Source organism: Papio anubis, chromosome 9 (genome assembly GCF_008728515.1).
Source record: "Papio anubis isolate 15944 chromosome 9, Panubis1.0, whole genome shotgun sequence".
NCBI lineage: Eukaryota > Metazoa > Chordata > Mammalia > Primates > Cercopithecidae > Papio > Papio anubis.
This window is the reverse complement of record NC_044984.1, coordinates 105,483,233-105,501,373: the sequence shown is the minus strand read 5'-3', so window position 1 is coordinate 105,501,373 and position 18,141 is coordinate 105,483,233. Positions and strand designations below refer to the sequence as shown.

The 18,141-nt window shown below is 50.1% G+C and overlaps 1 protein-coding gene across 5 annotated transcripts in view; it reads right to left on the bottom strand.

The window, feature by feature from the left end:
* Positions 1–18,141, bottom strand: part of CUX2 (cut like homeobox 2) — a 319,501-nt gene that overhangs the window by 151,733 nt on the left and 149,627 nt on the right. The gene's annotated exons all lie outside the window — the stretch shown is intronic.

The following is an 18,141-nucleotide window of genomic DNA, read 5'->3' as shown; positions in this document are numbered from 1 at the left end:
AGACAGAAACGCACGTACATAGATACAGAGACACAGGGACACATAGAGACACATACCACAGACAGACATGTTCACATGGAGACACACACAGACACAGATGCACCCAGATGTCTGTGCAGAATTGAGTTCTTACTCTATCAACTAAGAGAAAACCTGAGCATGACAGACCAGCCTGCCCTAGACCAGGGCCTGTGGATCCTTGACCTTCTCTCTGCCCATCTCATTCCCCTTCTTTCTGCACAGCCTAAAGAGGCCTAGGATGCAGGGCACACACATTACCAGATTAGGAGTGTGGGCTGGGTTCAAATCCTGTCTTTGGTGCTCTCCAGCCAGGAAATCCTAACACCCGGATCTGTTTCCTAATCTGCACAATGGGGATAATCTTTGTGGGCATCATTTCAGCTAGAGAGATGGGGCTGGACATCACACTGAGCTGCCCAGAGTAGTACTGAAGTGCAGAATGCAGATTGCAGCATGAGGAAGGCTTGAGTTCAAATCCTGCTTGCTGCTCTTGCTAGCTCTAACCCCAGGGCAAGTCAGCGCTCCTCTCCGAGCTTCAGTGTCCTCACTTGTACCACCAGAATAATAGTGTTGTTGAACGAATCCCAGCCACGTCTCTTCAATCCCGCCAACGTCCAGAAATAATACCCACCCCCACTGCCGCCTTTGTCCAAGCTGCCACCCTCCCCTGCCTGGATTATTTCCGAGGCCTCCTCCCTTTTCTCTCCGCACCCACCCTTGCCTGCATTTTCCACGTGGCGGATAGAGTGAGTCGCTCAAAATGTGAATCACATCTTCTCTTTCTTTGGCTTGAAACTTGTCCGTATTTTTGCCACGGTCTTATATTGAAATCAGACTTCTCACTGGGCCTAGAGGGCCAGGCCTCTGCTCACAGCTTCCTATACCTTGGTGGGTGGGGGCCCTCTCTCCCCAACTCTATGCACTCCAGCTACACCCCCGCTGCTCCTGGGCCTCCAATGAGCCAGCCTCTTTCCCACCTCAGGGCATTTGCATGTGCAGTACCTGCTGCCTGCAATCCCGCCCCATCCCCCCAATGCTGCCACCTTCTCAGCAGGGCCCTCCCTGGCCCCACTGGCACCCTGCCTCTAAAGCAGATCCACTTTCTCCTTCCTCCTTTTCCACAGAGCATTCATCATCATTTGCAAAGACACAGTTATCTGCATATTTAATTGTCAGCCTCCTTCCTAGGACTCAAGCTCTGGGAGGGCAGGGACTCTTGTCTGTTTTGTTCACCTCCATAGCTGCAGCATCTAGGCCAGGACCTGGCCCAAGCCCAATAGACACTGTTCTTTTTTTTTTTTTTTGAGACAGGGTCTCACTCTGTCCCTTAGGCTGGAGTGCCATGGCGCAATCTCAGCTCACTGCAACCTCCTCTTCCCAGGTTCAAGTGATTCTCCTGCCTCAGCCTCCCAAGTAGCTAGGATTACAGGTACTCACCACCACACCCGGCTAATTTTTGTATTATAGTAGAGATGGGGTTTTGCCATGTTAGCCAGGCTGGTCTCAAACTCCTGAACTCAAGTGATCTATCCACCTCGGCCTCCCAAAGTGCTGGGATTACAGGCATAAGCCACCGCACCCAGACGTAATAGACAATTTTTAAATGAATATTCACCTCACCAAGTTTCTCTGCTCACTGAATGACAATAATGAGTATGAAAAGATTTTGATAACTACAGAATGTTTCACATAAATAAAACAAAAAATTACGATTCTGGAAGAATGGAAATATCTCACTTTAGGGTCCAGGGTTGGAAAGGAGATAACAAAATAGCAGCAAGAAAGGGAAGAAAGAAGTGAGGGTAGCAGGAAATTCCAGATGAAAGGGATGAAACCACTGGGTTCCCCCAAACAGGCCTGAGTGGGGGCGCTGCTGTGGGAAAAGTTAGCACATCCTGATGTTTTAGGGCCTGGGAAAATTACCTGAATGTAAGCCCATGCACATTTCGGGGCTATATTATTTCACTGTGTGAACCTCACCTGTGGCTCCCTGGTGATGGGAGGTGGATCTGACCTGGCTAAGCCTCACCCATTCTACACCCGCCTTGGGTGACCTTAGACTGGGTTGAGCCACAGCCATACTCCAGCTGGATTAAGCCATTTAAGGACAGGGAAGCTGTCTCTGCCCTCACACAAGGACAGGCCACCGCTGGCATTGCATCCAGTGCTATTTTTCAAACCACATTTCTGAAGGAGGGTGTTGTTCTCTCCAGGAACCCTCAAGATGCCTACACGCTGCTTGCCAACAAGCCAGTAGCATGTACTCACTTATTCATTCAACAAACATGTAAGGAGCGTCCCCTCTGTGCCAGGCACGGTTCCAGGCACTGGGGATCCAACAGCGGCCACTGCAAAGTCCCTGCGAGTGTGATGCTGACAGTCTAACATCTCAGCTTTCACGGATGAGGATGTGGGAGTCTGGGCTGACATGACATTTATCCAGTCCTGGGGACCAGGCAGAATAGCACCAACAATAAAAATAACAGTAACAGAAGCTGATCCTTTCCCACACTGACTAAGTGGTAGGCGCTGAGCTAGGGGATTTAGAGGAATTATTCTCTGAGCTTCACAACAGTCCTTCGAGAGAGATATTAATACTTCCATTTTGCAGATGAGAAAACTGAGGCTAGGAGGGAATAGGTCAGTTTCCCCAGGTCTCAGGTTTGGGAAGCAACAGGGCTAGGATTTGAACCTGGGTCCTCCTAGCTCCAGAGCCCGTCCACTCTTTTAGTGACTCTACAAGATACTCCAATCTAAATCCCTTCTTCTCTGAGTCACTGAGCACCATCTAGACACAATATTCCTGTACATACAGCCTCTCGCCCCTGAGCCCCACACCTATTCCAGCTATCCATAATTAAAAGGTTTGAACTCTGCTCAATCCTCTGAAAGATTCAAGGACCCAGAACATACTGAGCAGTGATCCTGAACTTCTAGAACTGCACTGTCCAATACAGTAGCCACTAGCCTCCTGTAGTTATTGAAATTTAGTACCTCTACATTAATTTAAATGAAATGCAATCACACATGCAGTTCTTCAGCTGCACAAGCCATAGTTCACGTGCTCAGTAACCACAAAGGGTAGTGGCTACCATACAGAATGGTTCAGATATATATCATCTACATGTTCTATAGGACAGTGCTGCTTTAGAACACCTAAGGATGTGTGATTTTGTTGCATGCCCCCACCTGTCCTTCATTTCTTCAAGCTCCAATAGCTCCCAGAATTCCCAGCCCAAATTCTGATTGAAACCAGGGCCCAAAAATGCACCCTCAAATATCAACAAAGACAATACTAAGCCCAGATACTGCTGGTGGGAATACAACATGGTACAGCCACTTCAGAAAAACAGTTTTGCCATGTCTTAATAAGTTAGACATAAATTTGTCTTATGACCCAGCAGTTCCACTCCTCTACCCAAGAGAACTGAAAACATGTGTTCAAAGATCTGCGTGCAAACTTTCACAGCAGCGCTATTCACAACAGCCAAAACATACAAACAACCCACATGCCCATCAGTTGATGAATGGATACAACGTGGTCTATCCATACAATGGAATATTATTTAGCAATCAAGAGAACAAAATACTCATACACGTTACAACACGGGCAAACCTTGGAAACATTATACCTAATGTAAGAAGCTGATACAAAGACTAATTGTATAATCCCATTTATACGAAATGACCAGAAAAGGCAAATCCATGGACACAGCAAACAGATTCGTGGTTTCCTGGGGCTGGGAGTGGGATCAGACAGTGACTGGAAAAGGACCCAAAAGATCTTTTTTGGGATGACGGAAATGTTTTAAAATTGGATGTGGTGATGGTTGTACAACTCCATAAATATATTAACCGATTGTGTTGTACGTGTGTAATAGGTGAATTTCACAGCATATCAATTGTATCTCAAGAAAGCTGCTGGAAAAAACTCAAAACAAAGAAATGAGGAGGTAGGGGAAGCTAGGCTTAGCAGCCACTCCTCATATTCGTAAGGCTCGTGCTGGCTTTGAGAGCCTTGTCTTTGCATTGGTCCATCAAGATTATAACAAACATTATAGACAAGTCCTTGGTGTCGGGCTCTGTGTCCACTGTTTTAGCTACAGTGATTACCAGCATCCCCATGTCACAGATGGCTGTCCCAAGGGCTCAGGGAAGGTGCTTCCCCAGCTCAAGGACAGAGCATGGTAGAACCAGGGTTCCAGCCCATGTCTGTCAGTCCACAAGATGTTCCATCCAGTTCTCCCAGTGATGTTGGCAGAAGCTTGCAAGAACCAATTTCATTCTGTGCCCTTGAAATCTTACACCAGGGGCTGGTGCCCAGTGATGCCCCACTGGCCGGGACCCATGGGGTCAGTTTCAGATGATTTCTATTCTAAAACAATGTTTTGTGTTTCTTTTTTTTTCCCTAGGGGGTTTATAAACTCTGTCTTTTCCATATCAGGTTGAAACTTAAAATACAGGTTGTCAGCCAACATACCAGCATTTTTCTAAAAATAACCCAAATTGGCTAAGCCATTTTTAAGCGATGGAACGTCAGGGGAGGGAAAAAAAGGTGTGTTGGGGCAGGAAAGGGAGGGAGGGATTTTAAAAGTGGTTTCACATGCTCGTTTTTGAACGGCTTCAAACAAAATACAGAAAAGGCCTTGTCTGAATGAGAGCAACGGGGACCAGTGACTGCAGGTGCTGGCTGGCCACGGGGCTGTTTGTGGCTTCTCTGGTGCACTTTGGGTCTCAGATCTCCTGCTTAAGGGATGGGAGTTTGACACCCCTCCATGTGGGTCTCCAGAACATCTCCCGTAGGGGTGGGGAGAGGGAGATGGGAGTGCACAGACAGCAGGACTTTCTTCCGATGGCCACTGGGTGGTACAGGAGCTGGATGGCTGGGGGTCCCCAGATAGACACAACCAAGGGTGGAGTTTGCTGCCTCACTCAGGCAAGACCACCCAGGCTCTGGGGTTCCTCACAAACTGGATCTGTTCATTTAATCAGCCTCTCATCTGAAGACACGCTCATTCAAATATGCTTTAAGCACCTACTGTGTGATGGGCACTGGGTACATCAGGGACTGAGGAGACCTGTTCCCAGCTGACCTCCTGGGGCTTACAGGTGAGGGTAGGGCCCCAGGAGGTGATGCCATGGAATGACTGGGTGGGGTGGGGCCGTGGCAAAGGAAAGACCAGCGTCCCTGCTACAGGAGGCTGCAACGCTGAGCTCTGGCCAATTGCTGCTGCATGGAACTGTGGGTCCAGCAGGGTCGGGGGGCTAGTTCTCCAGAAAGGCCCCAAATCCAGATTTTTGATGTGAAAATCTCCTGAACTGTAATCACTGGCAACAATTTCAGACAAAAATTTTAACAATGCAGTTTGTGCCAAACAAAACAGATTTACTGGGGACTTGGACCCTGGCCTGCCAGTTTGCAAACTCGGGTCTAGCCTGTTAATTATGCAGGATGGAGATAATAATAATAATGACGGCTTCCATTTATTTTGTGCTTATCACGTGTGTGGCCCTGTGCTACAAGAACCCCAGGACAGGGGGTGCTGTTATTATTCCTTTATTACTGATGAGCACCGCTGAGGCACAGAGAGGTTAAGTCACTCGCCTAAGGTCACCCAGCTGAGGGGGCAGAGCTGGATTCAAGCCAAGGGACTCTGGATCTAGAGATTCGCTTTAGCCGCAAGGCGATTGCAAGCCAGGTGGCCACTAGTGTGATATGTTCATGTTGTCCTGTGAGATCAAAGACCCCGCAGGAATGTGGGGGTCCTTAACGCTGTCCAGCTGAGTCACCCCTGCCTTTTGTAAGCCTATCACCCAGCAAGGTTGCGGAGGAGCCCAAGGCTGAGTGGCATCCAGAATGTTGGTTTCCTTCACTGTCTGCTCCATCCTGGGACAGACTGTCCCTGTCCCAGCCGGCCCTAGAGGGTCTTCAGGAGAATCTGTACTGATTTTCCCAGAGGGGCACCTGTCTGCCCATGCCTTCTGCCCACCGCAGTCGGCTTTCCCCGACCTTGACATCTCATCAGGAGGCAGAGGCCAAGCCCATGGCAGGGCTGCCCACTCCAGCCAGTGACAGGTCCCCAGGCCCGGCTGGCAGCCCCCACACCCCCCACACCTCCAGCGCCTTCGTTCCTGGATCCCAAACAAGGGGCCTGTTCACAGCAGAACACTCATTACCATTTCCATCCGTCTTTATCCAGCAGATGTGCGGCCGGCGTTACAATTACAATAGCGGGGGAGAAAATAGAAAGAAATTTCGGAATTTGTTCCCCAAAGATATTCAAATTAGTTAATCAAGGGGCTTATTATTGCTTCTTGTCTCCCCCCCAACAGCTATCCATGAGGATAATTGATCAGCTGCTAATAACTGATTACACTTCACAAGTGTTTTCTTATGCCCATTACCAGCGTGTTTAAAGACATTTTGTAAAGTTCTAATTATTTCAAATTGTTTTGCTGTAGAAAACACCTCGGAACAGTCAGCCGCCGGCTGTGCCGGGGATGCTTGTGCCAGGGTCAGAGGGTATTTGGAGGGACTGATCAGGGCTATGGGGCGCAGTCAGGCAGGTGGGATCGTCCCTCTCTCTCCTGGACTCCTGAGTTGCTCTTCCCTCCCTTGAATCCATTTCTGCCACCCTGACCACCATCCCTTAAAGACAAGCCGGGTCCAAACGCCCTGGCTCACACTCCATTCACTCTTTCCTTCACCCAGCTCATTCATTTGTTCATTGAACACAGCAGCTCTCAAAACTTTTGCGTCTCGGGACCCTTTTATGAGCTTAAAAATGACGGAGGAACCCAAAGGGCTTTGTCCAGGTAGGTCACAGCAATCGATAGTCATCATATTCAAAATTAAAACCGAGAAATGTTTAAAGCACAAGGATACACAAACACACACTCTATTAGCCATAGGAACAATTGATGTCATCCAAGCTACTTTGGATAGCTTCTGGAAAATTCCACTATGCGTTTGTGAAAGAATATGAGTAAAAAGGGCAAGTAGCAGCTTAGTATTGTTATGAAAGTAATTTGATCTTGCAAACCCCAAGAAAAAGGCCTCGGGACATCTAGGGGTCACTGACCCACACCCTGAGAGCTGCTGACTTAACCAGGACTTAGGGGTCCTTCTCTGTGTCAGACCCCAGGTGGGCTGTGATGATGAATTGGACAGACAAGTTCTCCTTTCCTAGGGTTCCTGGTGGGGGAAGAGAGCAGCCAGCAGGGGTTACTAGCAGCCTCACCTGATGAAGATTTAGTGAATGCAGGAAGAAGGCATGAGCTGGAAGGCGGGTTATGTGGTTCTGGGGAAAAGAAAGAGTTGGAGGAGTAGGGCTGGGTTCAAATCTCCTCAGCCATCAGGGTGCAGTGGCTCACGCCTGTAATCCCAGCACTTTGAGAGGCTGAGGCAGGAGGATCACTTGAGGTCAGGAGTTCGAGACCAGCCTGGCCAACATGGTGAAACCCTATCTCTACTTAAAATACAAGAAATCAGCTGGGCATGGTGGTGTGTGCTTGCAGTCCTAGCTACTCAGGAGGCTGAGACAGGAGAATCACTTGAACCCAGAAGGCAGGGGTTGTAGTAAGCCAAGATCGCACCACTGCATTCCAGCCTGGGTGACTGAGTGAGACTCTATCTCCAATAATAATAATAATAATAGTCCCCTCAGCCACCTTCTCACTGCAGAACCTAGGGCTTTCCACGTGTGGGCCTCTGTTGCTGGTGGTAACAGGGTGTTAGTAAGACCAAGATAAGGTGCTTAATAAAAAGCCCCCATCATTAAACTGGTATGCAGTAAGTGCTCAATAAATACCCTTCCTTATAAGCATCAAGAGAGACTGGCTCCTGCTCCCCACAACCTGAAGGCCAACCATCCATCCTGCTGGCTAGCTCAGGGCACCCGTACCAGGGCCAGGGGTCAGGGAGGTGCCCCGAAGGAAGTGGGGTGACACTGGACTCTGGGCATGAACAAAGTGGGGGGTCCCCAGGTGGAGAACAGGAAAGCACACTCCAGGCAGGAGGAACAGCAGGTCCAAAGGCCTGGAGGTGGGAGAAGGCACGGTGGATATCAGCAGGTATGAGATGGGAGACGGCAGGTGGAGAGAGCCCGGGCATGGGCAGACCAGTCATAAGAATAATAGTGGCAGGGCTGGGTGGTGGCTCATGCCTGTAATCTCAGCACTTTGGGAGGCCAAGTGGGCCGATCACTTGAGGTCAGGTTCTGCAGCCTGGCCAACATGGTGAAACCCCGTCTCTACTAAAAATACAAAAATTAACTGGCGTAGTGGCGTGCGCCTGTAATTCCAGCTACTCCGGAGGCTGAGGCAGGAGAATCGCTTGAATGCAGGAGGCAGAGGTTGCAGTGAGTTGAGATCACGCTACTGTACTCCAGCCTGGGTGACAGAGCAAGACTCTGTCTCAGAAAAAATAAATAATAAAAAAATAAGAACAATAATAGTGGTAGACGGCCACACAATGACCCCTGTGGGCCAGGCACGTTCTTAGCACTTTACCCATGAGACTTCATCTCACCCCCTCTGCATCTCTACCAGTTGAGTACCACCATTATCCCCATTTTATACATGGGGAAACTGAGGCTCAGACAGGTTAGCACTTGCCTGGTACACAAGACCTGTGAGTGGCATAGCTGCAGATCCAGCCCCTGCAGGGGGGCTTTGGAGGCTCCAAGTTTTGCCCTTCCACTGTTTGTTCTCAAGGGATGCCAGGGGGTGGGGTCCCGCGGGAAGCCGGACAGCAGGACCCTCCTGGCGTGCTGGATCTGCGAGCAGGTTGGCTGTGCTCAGCTGCGTGGGAAGCCGGACAGCAGGACCCTCCTGGTGGGCTGGATGTGCGAGCAGGTTGACTGTGCTCAGCTGCTGGGTGCGGAGTGAAGGCAGCTGGAGACCAGCATTGAACAGGAGGTGAGTGTGAGGAGGGTCCTTGGAGGGTGTCAGTTTCATGGCAGGAGTCAATGCACACAGATTAAAAGCCGGAGCATTCAGCTTTGAGGGTAGCAGCAGGCCCAACAGTGAGGGATCTTCACTGATCGAGAACGAAATCACTCTTGCACAAGCTACACATGGAGGCAGATGCCCACCTGCCTCTCTTTTGCCTTTGCTCCTCGCATCTGGAACCAACCACCTTCAGGTGTGTCTCTGTTAAGCCACAAAGGGTCTGTTGATCAGCTAAAAATGCCAGGCATCTCTCTGGATGTTCAGGAAAGATTAACTCATCTCATAGTCAAAAAGCATCGAGAGGTGGGAAAATGCGAAAGGAAGACCATGGTTAAGTGGACGTCCTGGCTAGAGCAGTTTAGATTGTGGGGCCAGGCTAGGTGGAGGAATGTTCATGAATTCGGGGAGATGTCCCTCTGAGAAAGGTCAGGAACAAGAGTGTGGGGTGTGTGCATGAATAAGAAGCGGAAAGACGATCCCACCAGCAACGTACTGTAATCTGGTTAGGACGGGCAAAATGGGAACCTCTGCACCCTGCTCCCGAGTCCTGAGCAGTAATTGTTGCATTAAAAAGAACAGGTGCAATAAAAGCGCAAAGGCAAGGCCACAGAGAGAGAAGGAATGTACAGTTTATCTGATGTGTGCAGAATCAAGCACTCCTAAAAATTCAATAAGGAAGAGATGACCAAATAAAAAAATGGGCCAGAGACTGAAATCAGCGCCTCACATAAGAGGAGATTCCAACAGTCAATGAACACACAAAAAGATGCTTAACCTCATCTGTCACCAAGGAAATGAAAATTTAAGCCACAAGCAGATAGCGCTACATACCCACCAGAATGGCTACAAGGGAAGACAGATAATACCAAGTGTTGACAAGGATGTGGATCAACTGGAACCTCATACAGGGCTGGAGAAGGGGTCAGTATCTGGGAAAACTACTTGCAGCGTCTACTAAAGCTAAACATATGCCTCCCCATGCTCCAGCAATGCCAACCCTGGGTACCTACCCCAGAGAAATATGTTCACCAAAATACAGCCCCATTCTTCAAAGTATGGTCACAGGCCAGTGGCATCAGCATCACTTGAGAACTTAAGAGCAATGCAAACACTCAGACCTACTGAATCGGGATCTTGATTTTAACAAGTTCTCTAGGTGATTCATGAGTACATTAACGTTTGAGAAGCGCTGGTCTGGAATGTTCACAGAAGCACTATTCATAATAGCCCCAGACTGGAAACAACCCAAATGCCCATTAACAGGAGAATGGATAAATACATTTGTGATCTATTCACCCAATGGAATACTACAGTGCGGCCACGAGCATGAATGAACTACCACAACAAACAATATTGATAAATCTTACAAATGCAATGTGGAGCAAAAGCAGTGCAGTGCAAGGGCACACACACTGTATGATTCCACTTACGTAAGGCACAGAAACTGGCAAATCAAGCCTGTGTGGTTAGGAGGCAGGAGAATGGTTATGTTGCTGGCAGGGTAGGCTGGATTAGACATGGACTAGAATGGGTACAAGGGATGTTTCCGGGTGGCAGGGAATGTTCTGTTTCTTTTTCTTTTTGAGACAAGGTCTCATTCTGTCACCCAGGCTGGAATATAGCGGTGCAATCATGGCTCACTGCAGCCTCGACCTCCCAGGCTCAGGAGATCCTCCCACCTCAGTCTCTTGAGTAGCTGGGACTATAGGCGCGCACCACCACACTCGGCTAATTTTTTGTAGAGACGGGGTTTCCCCCACGTTGCCCTGGCTGGTCTCAAACTCCTGGGCTCAAGTGACTGCCCGTCTCAGTCTCCAAAAGTGCTGGGATTTTGTGAGCCACTGTGCCTGGTCTGTGCACCTTTCTGTGTGAATGTTCTGGGGGTAAAGGGAGGGAGGATCAGCTTTTTTCCTTCTGCCCAAAATACTCCTGAATCTGCCCACATCTTGCTGTCTGCATGGCCACAAACCCATCCTCTCTCACCTGGACTGGTGCAGGAGACTCCTTGCTGGTTTTCCTGCTGCCCTCTCTTCCAACAACCATGGGTGCTTTCACAAACATGAATCAGATCCCATTGCTAAAACCTGCCATGACAAGAGGGGTGACTTCCCATTGCTCTTGAGGCTGGGGAACCAAATGCTCCCCACGGCCAGCAAGCTGAGCATGACCTGGCCCTGCCCACTTCTCTGCCCTCAAGTTCCAACCACTCTAGTGTTCTTTGGTCAAGCATCTGGCTACCTCAGGACCTTTGCACCTGCTGTTCCCATGCCTGGACCTCTTTCTCCCTAGATTTTTTCTATAACTGGCTCCTGCTGGCCTTTCCTGGCCATCCTGCTACATGGGACCCCTGTTCTTCCTCTCCCTTGGCCCCTGGTGGCTTCCTTTACAGAGCTCTGCATGCTGCTTTGATGGTACCTTTGCTGGTGTCCAGCAGTCTCCCCTGCCCAATGCTGATGGCAGAGTCCATGTCTTTCTTGCCATGTCCCAGCTCAGGACAGCACCTGCTCCTCCTCCACACTGCATCGTCCTCTTCCTCCTCCACCATTTCTCACCTGCTCTTGATTCCTGATGTTACAGACACTTGTGTTAGTAATCTGTCTATTGACGTAGAAAATCCATTCCAAAAAATACACACAGTAGGTGCTCAATAAATGCTTGCTGAAGAAACAAGGCCAGAAGTGGCCTGGAGAGCCAAATTATGCATTTGCAGAGTGTTCCTGAGCCCCCCTGCCGCTCAGCTGTCATCAATTTCCAGAGGTGTGCCACACAGCCTGGCCAGCCCACTGAAGGTTTTCAAAATATGTCCTTGAGGGACATAAGAAAATGAGATAGGCCAAGTTGAAAAACAGAGTGACTCAGTGCAAGCCTGTGATCGATGGCTCTGGGGTGGAGGGTGCCTGGCAGTTGTGCCCATCTGGGGCTCTGTTGGACCTGGCTCTTCAACTGATCTGAGCCAGGACTCCAGGCCCATTCTCAGCCCCATCACCCCAGCCCCCAGCACAGACATCTGTGGGCCAAAGCCAGCAGTGAAGAAGCAGGCCAGTGGGCCAGTCCATGGTCATCTGGACAGGGGGCCACAGAAACCCCAGGCTGGGGTCCTGCATGGACAGATGCTACTCAGGAGACTGAGTGGCACCTCAGATGACCCAGCCAGCCTGTCATGCACAGACAGGCTAACTCCAGGCACCAGTGGCATGGGGGTGCTCAGGGATGGCAGGCCCCAAGGCCTGGGTACCCCAATCCCCACCCAGGTTTCTAGCCTAGGAGCCACATGAGCCACTGAAATGCGTTTAGGTGTGGACATGGGGAGGGAGGACACTCAAGCAGGGAAAGAGGTCAGGAGTAGGGGGAGGATGGTGGTAGAGAGCTCAATTTCACACAGAGCAGCCGGGGGGCCAGGGGAGGGTCGTGGAAGAGGTGACTTTTAGACAAAGACCTAAAGGAGTGGGGACTCAGGCCATGTGGCTCTCTGGGCAAGAGCCCGATACTGAGGGGCACAGCAGATGCAAAGGCCCTGATGCTACAGGAGTCACGAGCAAGGGAAGGATGAGCCCTGATGCCAGTGTCACTGAACCTGCAGGCTGCTGGGTGATACGGAGGCCTGGCACTGCACCGTGAGCAGGGTGCACCAATAACGCCGCCAAGGGTAGCACAAGTGAACACCTGGATAGCCCCAGCTCTGCACTGGTAAGTTCTAAGCACATTCATACTTAGAGCATAAAAATATACATCATGCTGCCAGGCACAGTGGCTCATGCCTGTAGTCCCAGCACTTCGGGAGGCCGAGGCGGGTGGATCACTTGAGGTCAGGAGTTCAAGGCCAGCCTGGCCAACATGGCAAAACCCCGTCTCTACCAAATATACAAAAATTAGCCAGGCATGGTGGCAGGTGCCTGTAATCCCAGCTACTCTGGAGGCTGAGGCAGGAGAATCACTAGAACCCAGGAGGTGGAGGTTGCAATGAGCTGAGATTGCATCACTGCACTCCAGTTTGGGTGATGCCGTGAAATTCTGTCTCAAAAAAAAAAAAAAAAACCATATATACATCATATTGATTTTAATACCTGCACATGTCTCAGCGACCCTCTCAGGTATGCACCATCACCATCTCCACTTCGCAGAGGAGGAAACAGAGGCTCAGAGTGGCAAGGTTATACAAGGTCACACAGCTGGCAGGTGGCGGCGCTGAAGGCGAGCCCAGGGACCCTGCCTCTGTGCAGCTGCGAGCCTCACTCCACGGAGTTGCCCTTCTCTCTTCCAGCAACCATGGGCCCTGGTGGCCGGGTGTGGCCAGAATGTGCTCAGTTCCCTCTTCCCCACTCGGCTACAGGATCTGCGCCTGTGCCCTTCCTGCTCCCCTGCTCCCTGCCTAGTTTATGCTTCGGGTCTCAGCTTAACGTCATAGCAACTTAGCCTTCCCCACGAGGCCCTCATGCCACTTTCTCAGCACCGGCATACCCCATGAGAGTGTCCACCCCCGAAGGCAGGGGCCTGGGTGGACCACATTCCTGCTTCCTATTCCCAGCACCTGGCTCAGTGCACAGCCGGTCCCCATAAGTGTCACCTGACTAGGCATCCACAGTAACAACTAAGGCAGCCCTTAGATAGCTGATGTGGGAAAGGAGAGAAGGGAAGGGAAGGCAAGATGGATGCTGAGAGTGGGAAAGAGGAGGAGAAATGCCAAGAGTGACAGAGAGAGGACGTGAAAGAGAAATCTAGAGAGATGGAGAGAGAAAGGGGGCAAGGGCAGAACAGAGAGGGCAGGAGGAGGAAGGGAGGGAGGGAGATAGTGAGAGTGAGAGAGAGGACCAGAAAACAGAGTCTGAAGACAGAGTGAAAGAGAGAGAAATACAGAAAGAGAGGAGGAGAGAGAGGTACAGAGACAAACAGAAAGACAGGGAGGGAGGGATGAGATGTGAGAGAAAAAGAGAGACAGAGAGAGAGATAGAGACTGACTACTGCCTAGCAGCTCCTACATTGCAGGCAGCAGCCTCGGACCGTGGAGCTGACACAGGCAGGTACTGTCAAGCCCCTGGCTTGTACCCCTTGGCCAGGCTGAGCTGGGACTGGGCCTCATTAGAAGAGCTGTGACTGTAGGGACTGGGCCTCTTGGGAGGGCTCCATTACTGAGCCTTCCCAGGCTAATGGGCTCAGGGGCTGCACTGAGTGTGTGCCGGGGTCTCCTCGGGGCTCAGGGCCAGACCTCTGTCCTCAGCACCCCACTCAGCCAGTGCTGGACACCCCCACGAAGGACTATGGGCCTAGCACAGCCAGAAACAGCACCTCCTTCCAGCCTGCAGAAGGCGGTAAGAACAGCTAGGAACTGTGGGTGAAGCGCCGGTTGGCTTGGCGGTTTCAGTACACGATTATACTGACACCTGTCCCTGCTCTGGGTGACCACCATTTTACAGATGGCAAAAGTGAGGCATAGAGAGCTGCCATTGCTTATCAGCGGTCACCCCTCCAGTAAATAACAGAGCCAGTACTTGCTCCCAGATTTGACTCTAAAAATCCAGGTTCTCTTTCCATGATACTCATTTTTAAAAACAGTACCATTTTGACACTGCTAAAGTATTACATGCATAAGATAAAAACGGCGACAGCACATTAGAATTCAACATCAAAGTCTTCTTCCTCTAGAGGTGCCCACCTTTATTCTGTGTCCTTCTAAGGATACTTCACTCATATTCAAGCAAATACAGAAGCAGAATCTTTCTTTCCTTCGTTTTACTCAGAGGATATCCCATTCCTTGTTATGCAACGTGCTGTTTTCTTTTTCCTTTTCTTTTGAGACAGGGTCTCACCCTTTGCCCAGGCTGGAGTGCAGTGGTGTGGTCATAGCTCACCGCAGTCTCAAACTCCTGAGCCCCAGTGATTCTACTACTTCAGCCTCCCAAGTAGCTGGGATAACAGGCGTTTGCCACCCTGCCCAGCTAATTTTTCTGGTTTTTTGTAGAGAGAAGGTTTTGCCATGTTGCCTAGGCTGGCAGTGATGCCATTTTCATATAATTTACTGTCTGCTCCTTTTCATCAGTACATCAAGAGCATCCTTCTTCCTCTTTATGGTTGCAGAATATTTTATATGGATGAGTCTTATCTATCCAGTCACTTAGGTTACTTCCAATCCCCTACTCATGGACACTCAAGTTACTTCCAATTCCCCATTCATAGATACTTAGGTTACTTCCAGTTCCCCCCTTGTGGACACTTAGGTTACTTCCAATCCTCGACTCATAGACACTTAGGTTTTTTTCCAGGCTTTGCTCTTACTATCAATGCCACACCAACACATTGAGATGTACATCTTGGTAGTCACATATGGGTGTATCTAAAGAATAAGTTCTTAGACAAAGAAGGACTAGGTCACACAGCTGCACCTATGTAAATGTCACAGATGTTGCCAGCTTGCCCCTCAAAGGGACCACATTGATTGCTGCTCCCATCAACCCTGCAAGGGACTGCCTCTTTCCTGCAGCCATGCTGAGGATAAGGGTGAGGACGTCGGGGATGTAAAAGGGAAAAGGCAGAGGATACGGACAATTGAAGTCTGTCCAGAAGAGGGTGGCAATAGGTGACAACAGGTAGCAATGGGTGCCAGCCACCCAAGGAAAAAGTCTCACAGTGACTTCAGGGAGGTCACTTGATACCTCTTTGCCTTGACCAGGAATTCTCCTTGAGCTAAATAAGCTTGTTAGTCACAAATATCTTCCAGGGGGTACTGGGTCTCCCCAAATGCCCTAGGCCAATGAGTACTGCCACCAAACAGAACACGCCAGGCACTGTGCGAGCCCTGATGTGTATGACCTCATTCTATCTCACAGTCACCTGGACAGGGACGCACTGTCATCAGCTCTATCTGCAGGACGGAGAAGTGAAGCCCAGAGAGGTTTAGTCACTTGCCCAAGGTCACACAGAGCTAAGAATGTGATGAGGCTGCGATTCAAACCAAGGTCTGTTGACTTTAGGGTTTGAGCGTTTAACCCCCGTGCTATCCTGGCCCGAAGCAGTCTGGCTCCCAGCCAGGTAACCAACGACCTCGCCCTGCCTCTGAGACCCTGGCGTTGCTTCTATCTATTGCCGGACCCCTCAGACCCCGAGATTTCCTTGCACGGAACTCTCTGGTGATGTTAAACCGGTTCCTTCAACTGAGGGGACTGGAGCCTGGGCACAGCTCTATGCCCATGAAGATGAAGCAGGAGCCACCCTTGGAGCCAGCCTTGGAGGCCCAAATGCCAGGCCTGCCTGAGGGATAGCCTGACCCTGTCATTCTTGGCTATCCCAGAGCCCAGCTGAGTCCCCACTGGATGTTCACATATCATTCATTCATTCATCCAGCCATTCAACAAATATTCATTGAGTTCTCAACTGGGGTGAAGCACCTAAACTTCAGAAACTGACCTGAATTTGACTTCCAGCCTCACCCATTCTTAGCTGTGTGACCTTGGACAAGCTGCTCAAGGCCTCTGAGCCTCAGTTTCTGCATCTCCCAAACAGGTAGAATTATGACCTCCTCCCGAGGTACCAGGGCAGACTGAAGGAGGAAGGTGCATGTCAAATGCTTGGTACAGGATCCGGGGCAGTTGGTGGTGAACAAATGGCTGGTGCTATTCCAATTACTGAACGAGACTGACCCTTTTCCCGTCACCAGGAGCTACGAATCCCTGCATTGGCTCCCCTGGAATGTCCTTTTGGGGGCACTTGAATGTATCCTGGGCTGGCTCAGGGACCACTGTCCCCTGCCCACCTGAACGAAGATGACCACTTGCCTTGGTGATCAATGTGTTACTGAGCTCAGCCAATTTCTGCAGGACCCGCTCGTCTGACCCCAAAGTCAAAGCTGCCTCCTCCTCCCTCTCCATCCCCAACTACGACTGTTCTAAAATTAGCCGGCAGTTGCCAATTCCAAGCGGAGCCAGCTTCTGGGAACCGGGAGGCCTTGGCATTGTCACCTGAGCCGCCTTCTCCATCCAACTGCGTAATGAATTGTCAGTCTCAGCCACCCCACGGATGGTCTCGAGTTTACAGCTGTTCCACTGTCAAGGACACGGGGGCTAATGGCTCTGAGAAGACAGATCAACTGGAGAACGTCAGGATGATGAATGAATTTGCCCAATGCCAGGATGCTGGCCGCCGGGCTGTATGTAAAAGAGAATGCCTAATTTGTTCTTACCTGCAATTACCTGGAGCCCAAATCTTCAGGTATGATTTAGTGTGGAAGGGGTCCTCTGTTTAGAGGAATTAATTATTTCAAGTGGCACCAACCTTTGAGCTCTGATCACTATGGATACCCTCCCTGGGGCCCTAGGATGGGGGCATGTCTCTAGTTAGGTCCTGCTCTATGTGGAACAGAAGGGAACACAGACTAAACCCATCACAGGCATTCGGGAGGGCTTCAGAGATTGATTTTTATCCCCCGACCCTGCCCTGAAACATTTTTGCATCAAGTCTTCCCTTTGCACATTTTTAAACAAATGTCCCCCCAATTCCCTGTGCACCTCCCCTCCTGCCAGATTAGGTGCACCCATCGGAGATAATCCGATGAGTCAGTGGGTCCTTGCACCCCCCCACTGAATTACAAGGATTTCTCTTGCCAACCAAATATTTCATCCAGCTGTAGATATCATGAGGAAACGGCAAACAAAGAGAGAGATTTAATAACTGGAAATAAGAGTGAGGATGCAGATAGTTTAATTTTTTTTTGTATTGCATCTAATTGCAATCAACAGTAGACATCTGACACAGTGACAGCCTCAGCAAAATTGCTGCTGAGAGAACAGAATCTTTGTCTAAAAATAATCAGACATTCTGTGCACCACTGTTTGTTATAACGGTAATCGATGCTGGAGGCTTTGAATTCCATCAATTTATAGATCTGTGCAGGCCTGCCTGGCGATGGGGCTGGTGCACAGAGGCCCTCGCCGGCTCGGGCAGTGCTGGGGCCCGGTGTGTGATTAAGATAAGCCCCGATTCCTTTCATACATTCCTTATCAGGGTCTAATTCTCCAGCAGGTAGAGATGTTCACAACAGTTAAAGATTAGTGCAGCTTCTCAGACGCCAAATTTGAGGGTATTGATCAATAAATCAAATCAGGCCAATCAATCGCCCAATCAGGAGAGTCTAGCCAGTGCATTATTACCGGCGCCTCCAAGCCAAAGCTTTTCATGGGT